This window comes from Lupinus angustifolius, chromosome LG03 (assembly GCF_001865875.1).
Source record: "Lupinus angustifolius cultivar Tanjil chromosome LG03, LupAngTanjil_v1.0, whole genome shotgun sequence".
NCBI lineage: Eukaryota > Viridiplantae > Streptophyta > Magnoliopsida > Fabales > Fabaceae > Lupinus > Lupinus angustifolius.
Genome location: NC_032011.1, coordinates 19,328,505 through 19,337,307, shown reverse-complemented (window position 1 = coordinate 19,337,307; position 8,803 = coordinate 19,328,505). Strand labels below are relative to the sequence as shown.

Sequence of the window (8,803 nt, the reverse complement as noted above, 5' to 3'; positions counted from 1 at the left end):
TTTTCAGTTTGGACCAGGATGTATTCCGCTTTGCTGTTGTATAAATGTTTTCAGTTGTTTTCAATAAAGAATTATTCCACGATATTTATATTAACTGGCTTTCGGTTACCACTATGTAACTATTGTTGTCTTTTCTGCATTTTAGGTTACTTAACGTGATGTTCAGAAAAGGAATCAAATGTTAATGAAGAGTTTTACATTACAAAATAAAATTACCATTTTTGGGCAGTATTGTTGGAGTAATTTTCGGGGCGTTACAACATGGCATCATAGCGATTCTTTTTTATTCAGCCTTGGGCATGACCTCACATGCTTTCTTGTGTGACTTTGTGTGTTTAAGTGTTTTCCTGAATTATTCGGTTGAGAGTTTGGTCATGTGTGGAAAGAATGACTTTGTGTGTTTCTTGTGTGACTTCTTTTATTGCACATGGATTTACATGTGTGGAAAGAAAGAGGAGAGTTGGTCATGTTAAAATATATTTTAGGCTCAATATCTTTAATAAAAGATAGGTAGTTAGTTTTTTATGTTAGTTGGTCATTTTAGTAAGTTTTGTGTTTTCTATATAAAAAGGGTAGTTCTTTTATGTAAATCATCAACTCATTCAATCATTCAAATCATTCAATCATTCAAATCATTCATTCAGTCAATGAAATGCACATTATTTTCTTGCTTTTTAATTTCTAACATGATATCAGAGCTAAAATTATATCTTTCATTGCTTCTGCTTCTATCCCTCTACTTCATCCTTATTCCGAACTCCTTGACAAACTGCATGCTGTATAAGAGAAAAAGAAAGAAGGCAAGGAGATCGTCATTCTTTTCTATCTTTTTTGTTAGTAAAGCAGGTTTCATTGATAATTATGGTTGATAGGGTTTTTCCTAAAGGACATGTGTTGTATCTTTACACGATTTTTATCCAATAGTGCTTGTGGCATGGGTGCAACTTTAAACATGAGATTGATGGAGTCATGCAAGTTGTGGATACACTACAAAAAATTATCCTGTTAGCCACGGTTAAAACCGTGGCTATTTCACCAAAAACCCGTGGCAAAATACACCAGCCACGGTTTCCTCGACCCTAGCAATCAATGGCGTTGCAAAATTTTTAGCCACCGTCAGTGTACGATATAGCTACATCTAGAAGCAGTGTGGTAACATTTCTTTAACCACGGTTCAACCGTGGCTAATGTGAACCATACCCATGGCTACTGTGAAACATTACTTTAACCACAATTTAACCGTGGCTAATTATTTATTAAGTTATTTTCACACATATTCATCTCCTAATCCTCTCTAACAATCATTATATTATATAAGCATTAATACTTTGAAGTTGGACCCAATATCTCAAATTATCATCACCTTCATCTTAAAATAATTAACAAATACATAAGCATTAATAAGTTCACATAATATGTATCATTCAAACCAATTGTTGAAACATTCCAAATTTGGTTAAAAAGAGCATTAATATTTCTGTAATAAAAATTTCACGCACAATCACAGGGAACTTCTAGTCTTGCCCACTTGATCACTTCAGCATCTTCTTGAAGGAGTTTTGAGATCTGTGGTTCAATAGAAATATACGAGATTAACAATAGAATAATAAATGATTTATAATATGAAAGATTGTATGCGCTATAAATTGAGTATGTCGATTTTCATATTTATGATTGTTTTTGTCAATGTCATTGCTCATTTAAATCATCTTTGTTTTTTTAATTTCTTCTGCTTAAACTATAACATGATGTTAGATATCCTGTCCTTTTTAGAGTTGGCAGCTGTTCAATTCGTTTAACCTATCAAAAGTGATAGTTGTATCATAGGGAAATTTAGTATTGCCACTCTAAATATGAAATTTCAGGAGTGATTCATATTCATTTATGTTTGTTACCATTTTACTAGAATCTGTTCATTGCCATTCCCTTTGGAATGGTGTAGTGCCTCTCTTTAATAAGCTAGCAATACCTCTCTTTAACTATGCCTCAAAACTAACACTTCCAGTTAGCTTTAACAATTTAGAACCAACACCAACATGTAAATAACAATATTTCAAATCTTTCTATGTGCCACAATCAAGAAGTCAAGAAACACTAAATATAAAGGAACTTAGAAAGATCTTCAGTGTAACACTAGAACTCAAAAAACAACCACATTGAGATTAATTTTAAAACAATAGTAATTACGTCAATATACTTCCATTGTTGACATATATTATCCAACTAGTATATTTGGCCATTTTCTAGAAGCTTCCTATAAGAGAAGAATATCAAGTTGTATCACTCAACTTAATGCAATGTAGAACAACAATTAGCTTGAGATGCACAATGTTATAAACCTGTGGGAATAAAGTATAGCTCCTAAAACCCCATAATTTGTATGTATTGGCATATTTGATATAAAAAAATTATATGAATCAACTAACCAATTCTTTGCTTAAGAAGAAACAAAAAAAAAACATAAGATGAACCAACCAATTTGGTGTGAGTTTTTATCTATATATCATTGCAGATGACTATCTACTTGATGCCATAAACTACTTTGGCAAATATACCATGTTCAACGAATCTCTCAATAACATCCGCCAATATCAAACTACCAAAAAGAATGTTCTCAGGGATGAAATTGTGAGAGAAGCTCAAGTATTAGCCTCTTTTCCCTCTAAGACAAACACAAAATGGGATACAGAGGCAAGCGTTCACACACACACATACATATATTATCTTTAAAAATTAGATAATCATGTAGTAGAATTGATATTTTTTTCATACTCATACAAATATATTGGATATTCCATACTCCTACATACACTCAAAAAGATCCAATTTATTCAAATTTCACAGAGTAATCTAATGCTCACATCCTATACATCATACATCCAAAATGCAACATATGGAAGATGAAATAGAGTGAAAATATAGTTATCTATCTTACTCACAAGTATTAAACAATTGCTTCTCGGTAATCAACATTACTTCCTTTGGATTACTGGTACAAGGTTAGGAATTGAGAGATACATAATACTTACCATCATCCTATCCTTCTTATAGTGATGCACAAATGCATTCCATCTTTCCCTTAAGGTGCTTTTAGCCCATTTGACACAACCTATATAGAGGAAGTTAGAATATAAGGTTGACACAATTTAAAAGTGATTCTATTTACAAAGAAACAACATAGATGTAACTACTTATAATAGTGTAAAACTTACTTACATACTTACAGGCTTACAAGAATGTATAATTTCCAAAGCCAGTTAGCTCATTTTAAACCATGACTACATAAAGCTACAACAGAGCAAGGAAATCATATAAACTAAAGTGAAATCATATAAATTGAGAAGACATACCATATTTTCCAACGATTCTAGCCATCTTTATTCTCTTAGTCTATAAAAACGAGACAGTTCACAATGCAATCAATTAGAAAAAAATTATGCCTAACAAATCGAAGTGAAAATTGGGGTTTCAAGAACAAAATCCTAGATTCCTAAGTTTCCTCTATCTATATGTTAGAAAACGAAAAATGAATAGATCAAAAAATGAATAGTGCTTTTGGATTCACAACGAGCCCACACAATAGTATCATGAGTTCATACTACCACCACTCAAGGCAGACTGAGACACAAGTTAGGATAGCAAGTGCAAGCAATGAAGACCAACTTCTAAGACAATCTATGCTTGGTTTAAGTTAAAATTAATTTGTTGTTGAAAAAATGGGTATAAAAAAAGTTTATAGCATTCAATTCATTATAAGAGGAACATGCACCTAATTTAACAAATTAACAAGTTAGGTGTGGCTAATTCCTAAAGCTTATAACAGTAAAAGATGGTTGTTGAACACAAGCAAAGAAAAAATAATAGATATAGCTAAACAATCACAAAGGTATAAGGTTACTTACTTCTTTAGAGTGAACATAAACATATGGAATGTCAGATTCTTCACATAGAATAGGAACATGAGTGATGACATCAATGGGTGATATGTTCCCAGCGATAACACATAACCTGAATTCACCAATTATAAAAGAACACTGTTACATTTTAATTTGAACAAAAATTATGCATTATGATTAATTAAATGAATGAATAAATAGACCCTTTATGACCACGCCTTATGCTTTTAATGACCTCTTTGACTCCTCTCTTTAAGCACTTGTGTTCAGCAGCTGAAACCAATACCAACACGTTAGATTCAGTTTTTATATAATAAAAAATTAAAAATCAGAAGAAATGAGAATAAAAAAATAGAATGTAAGCAAGTGCAAGCAATGAAGACGACCACCACTCAAGGCACACTGAGACACAAGTTGGGATAGCAAGTGCAAGCAATGAAGACCAACCACTAAGACACTTAATTTAAGTTTTTCTAAGAGGGTGAAGAAGTGAGAGGAAGAAAATGTCAGGTATGGTAAATAGAATAAAAGTTTGTGCCATGGATGATATTTCATGGTCTTGGCCACACCACATGAGGATTCTCTTCATGTTAAGCCATGTGAATGAGATAGGAATGGAAGTTGAAAGAAGAAGTAGTATTGTTCTTTAAAGGGTCAAACCAAAAATCTTCATTTGTTTTGCTCCATAAGCTTGACCACAAATTGGTTCCATTCCCATGGCTAACCCTGCTATCACAGAGTAGACAATGATGTTAGCAAAACCAATAGAAAGAGAACCTCCTGCTGGTTCCATTTCACCAAGGTAACCAAGAAAAAGTATAGAAATCATAGCTCTTGAATATAATAGTAATCCAGTTATAGTTGTTGGTCCTGATATCTTCCCTATGGCTCTGATTTCTTCCAAGACCTAAATAAAAAAAGAAGACAAACAATTTATATTAACTATATAAGCTAATCATATGATGTGACTGCATAGATAGTAACTAGCAAATAGCAACTACATTTAATTTATATTCACATAATATGGTACAACTTATGCAGATAACTACTTCACTACACACTAGCCCAAGATGTTTCATTCACCACTGATGCATAAAACAACTCAATAGCAATAAAGAACAATTTCAATTTATTACAAATTTCAGTCCTCTCCCCTTCACAAAAACTTATATGTAGAATCAAATTGTTGAAAAATTAGTATTCACAAAAATGACAGAAAATTATTAAGTTAAATGACAAAATGCAAAAACATAGATAAAAGGAAATTGGTCAGGGTTTTGGTCAGAAAATAAGAAAACCAATCTCAAAGTTAATCAACAGAGAAATACACTTCAACATAAAATGGAGCACGTCAATATCTGATTTGGCTAAGTCATATCACATCATTCCAGAACCACAAATAAAAAAGGTAAATAGAATTCAAATACTTCCGATTTCAAAATGATTAACAATTAAAAGAAATGAATCCAAATTTCAACCTGAGACACTAAGCATATGACATAAGAGAAAATGGAAATAGAAACATTACAATGAAATAGATCTGTATTCACAAAAATGCACACGCCTTTTCTAAAGGTGAAATTGAGCGATTATATATATATAATACTCCATTCACCAAAATAATACTCCGCACCTGATTCTCATTCTTCGTCACCACCACAATGTGCCACAGATCTAAGCATAAAACTGAAACAAAAATGGCACGAAGAACAAAAGCACCAAGTCACAAACAACGCAGTGGATGACAAAACGACTGCATAATACGACGAGATATGAAAGATCAGTGGAACGCCAATGAAGGTTTCATGAGGAATGAGCTTCGCACTTTGATTTCAATGGTGAAACCCTAGGAATGGTAAAGATCTAATAGAAGAGGAAATTTAAGGTTAATAAATAGTAAATGGATCTATTGTTTCCTATGGCGGAGATTGTGGCGAATATGAAAAAAATTGAGATTTGAGTTATTGAATATTGAAGTATTTGGTGCTATTTGAGAAAAGTGAAAAAATGGAAGGAGGAGGAGAGAGAACATATTATGCAGGTTAATTAATACATTTTTTGGTGTCTTATCTTTGGTACGGGCCACGAAGAGTATCAAGTGGATGGGCTGAAACATTAATTTAGACATGGGACGTTTAGTGTGGCTAATTAATCATGGCTAACATGATATTTTCTTGTAGTGATAAAACCGTTTTCTTTATCATATTTTTTTACGATTTTTATATTTTCTATTTCTCTTAATTCCCTTTGATATTCTTGAGCCAAATATTGTCTTTATTTCATCATATTTTTCTTTTGTTATTTTTTAGCAAAACAAATTGCTCATATTTCATCATATTATTTAGCCAAGAAACCAAAATGATATTCTTGAAGAAATATTGTTCATATTTCACCGTATTCTAGATTTGTCACATTCTTTGACCAAGAAACTAAGATGATATTCTTGAACAATAATATCATTTGTTCTTCTTTCTTTTATGTTAGTTCTTAATGAACAACAATATTCCTTTCAGTTTTACTAATCAAGCCTTATTTTGTTCTCAAGCTATGCAATCCTTCTTTAGCCGACATTAGTCTGTGGAGTAATTGTCTTTGAAATTTTGGTATGATCCTTGTATAATAATTGGTGGCCCATGCAGTTGTGGAAGATACAAAGAAAATTTGTCATGCTTTCCGTCATTGTTGAACCCAAAACCTTTATCAATTGATGTTGAACTTTGGGAAACTATTGAAGAGTGGATATAAGATTTAATCGAATGTAGTTTCAGAATCGATCCGAAAAGAGATTATTCATTATACTCAATGGCTTGATCAGAGGTTACTATGAAATAGAAGTTCTTCCATTTGGTTCGAGGCCTTATAACAAAGGTACTAAAAGCTTTTGTCATCTTCTCTATTCAATCAACTTTTGTCCAAGTTGGAAGTTGTCAACAACCATTATCTACCTTGAGGACGGGTGTGGAAATATATTTTAGGCCCAATATCATTAATAGAAGATAGGTAGTTAGTTTGTTATGTTAGCTGGTCATTTTGACAAGTTATGAGTTTTCTATATAAAAGGATAGTTCTTCTTTGCAAATCATCAATTCATTAAATCATTCAATCAATGAAATGCATATTATTTTCTTGATCATTGATTTCTAACATGTCACTAACTCAGTACATTTTTCATAATTCAGAATTTCTTTTTCAATTTAATAAAAAGTACACCAAAAAATATGATTAATTAAAAAATTATTTCAAAAGGATAAACAAATATTATAGGTCGAGCAAAATATATATATATATATATAGATATAGATACTAAAGGGTAACAAGATATAGGTATGACTTTATAAAAAACCAATGTCAGAATCTGTTTTGATCATGCATAATAATTGATAAATCTATATAAAATGGATACAAGTTTGAAAAGACCATAGCATTTACCATAATTCAACAACATCCACATATTCAAACATCAAAATAAAAATAAAAATAGAAACCATGTTCAGATTAAAACAACCATAAAACGAAATACATATCCAACAAGTTTATAAACATCAACTCATTAACAACAACTATTCGTAGACCACTACTCTACAAATCCAGATCAGCCTGCTCAACATCCAAGTCCATGTAGGTCAATCGATTTGATAGACGTCGAAGTTCTTCTTCGACTTTATGGTTCATAGTATCAAGAACATCCATCCATGTAGTGATGTAGCCTCGAAGCGAAGACAACTCATCCATGATCATCTGATTGGTAAGAGTGGAACCAGAGGAGGAAGATTCAACATGAAATGAGTTCTACGTAAGAGGGTCAACAAAATGATTTGTTTTTGGGTTAGCAGCCTCTTGATCACTATGATGCTTACAAATTATGTCGGTGGTATCTTGAAAGAATCCAATCTTGTGGATAACATCCAAATCAAATTTGTTATTCCGAGTATCAAGTAGGATCTTAGACTCACCAGCAAAGGATACGCCAGAAAACTCAAGTACAGCAATTATGATGATAGAATAAGGCAAGAGTCTGCAATCACATCTAAAGGCCCACATTTGTTTCATTGTCATTAATGTCCAATTAATTGGCACATGATGTTTAATAGCATACATTAGTTGTAGTTCCATATCATTGAGTTGCGAATGATTTTAAATTTTTGGAACTACAATGTAACTCAAAAAGTAATGAATCAAATGGTCCTCTAGGTTTAAATTACCAACAGATAAAATGTTTCGGTTTCTAACAGAATCACCAACAACCCTTTTTTACGCAGTTCAATTTCCCTTTTTGAATATCTACACATAGAGTAGTAGAAATCTATTTTGTTATACCCTTCTAAGTCACACTAAATGCCTGATTCTACTATCGTCCCTATGTATGACATATTACTGCAAATGGAACTTAAAGTTCTAATGTTTATGACATTGTCTTTGCATTTGACAAATGAGAAGATTTTATTCTTCTTGAAGGTTATATTGAAGTAAAATAACCTTACAAGTTTAGGATAATAGACGCAATGTATTTCACAAAACTCAAAGAGCCTTTGTTGCTTAAACGAAATAGGGAAAATGAAATCATCATTCTCAAAAGAGCATAACATACCATGCTTATGAGTAAAAATGGGTATTTTTAGAAAATGCTCCTTGAAGACTTTACGTTGTTCCTCGATAGCAAGAAGTTACGCCAAATCCAATATGTTGATCTGATCAGAGGTTGGTTGCCTTCCTGGAATCACATTGGTGCATTGTTTCTTGGTTCTGGAGGATGAAGCTAGGAAATTGAGTTTTTGAAAAATAGTCTAGGTTTTGGTGTTTTGGTGATTTTGAGGTTTTTTATTTAGGATTGAAAATGTGATATGAATTGACTCAAGAATTACTCAAAATGGTTGAGAATTGTGGTTTTTCAAAGTTGTGTGTGTGGG

General features: G+C 32.1%; 1 long non-coding RNA gene across 1 annotated transcript in view; it reads right to left on the bottom strand.

Moving 5' to 3' along the window:
- Positions 4,274–8,803, bottom strand: part of LOC109342598 — a 9,968-nt gene continuing 5,438 nt past the window's right edge. Inside the window, exons 2-3 of the long non-coding RNA XR_002107101.1 lie at positions 5,530–5,802; positions 4,274–4,803 (exon numbers count right to left, since the gene is read on the bottom strand). This is a non-coding gene — a long non-coding RNA (uncharacterized LOC109342598). The remainder of the gene's footprint in view (positions 4,804–5,529; positions 5,803–8,803) is intronic.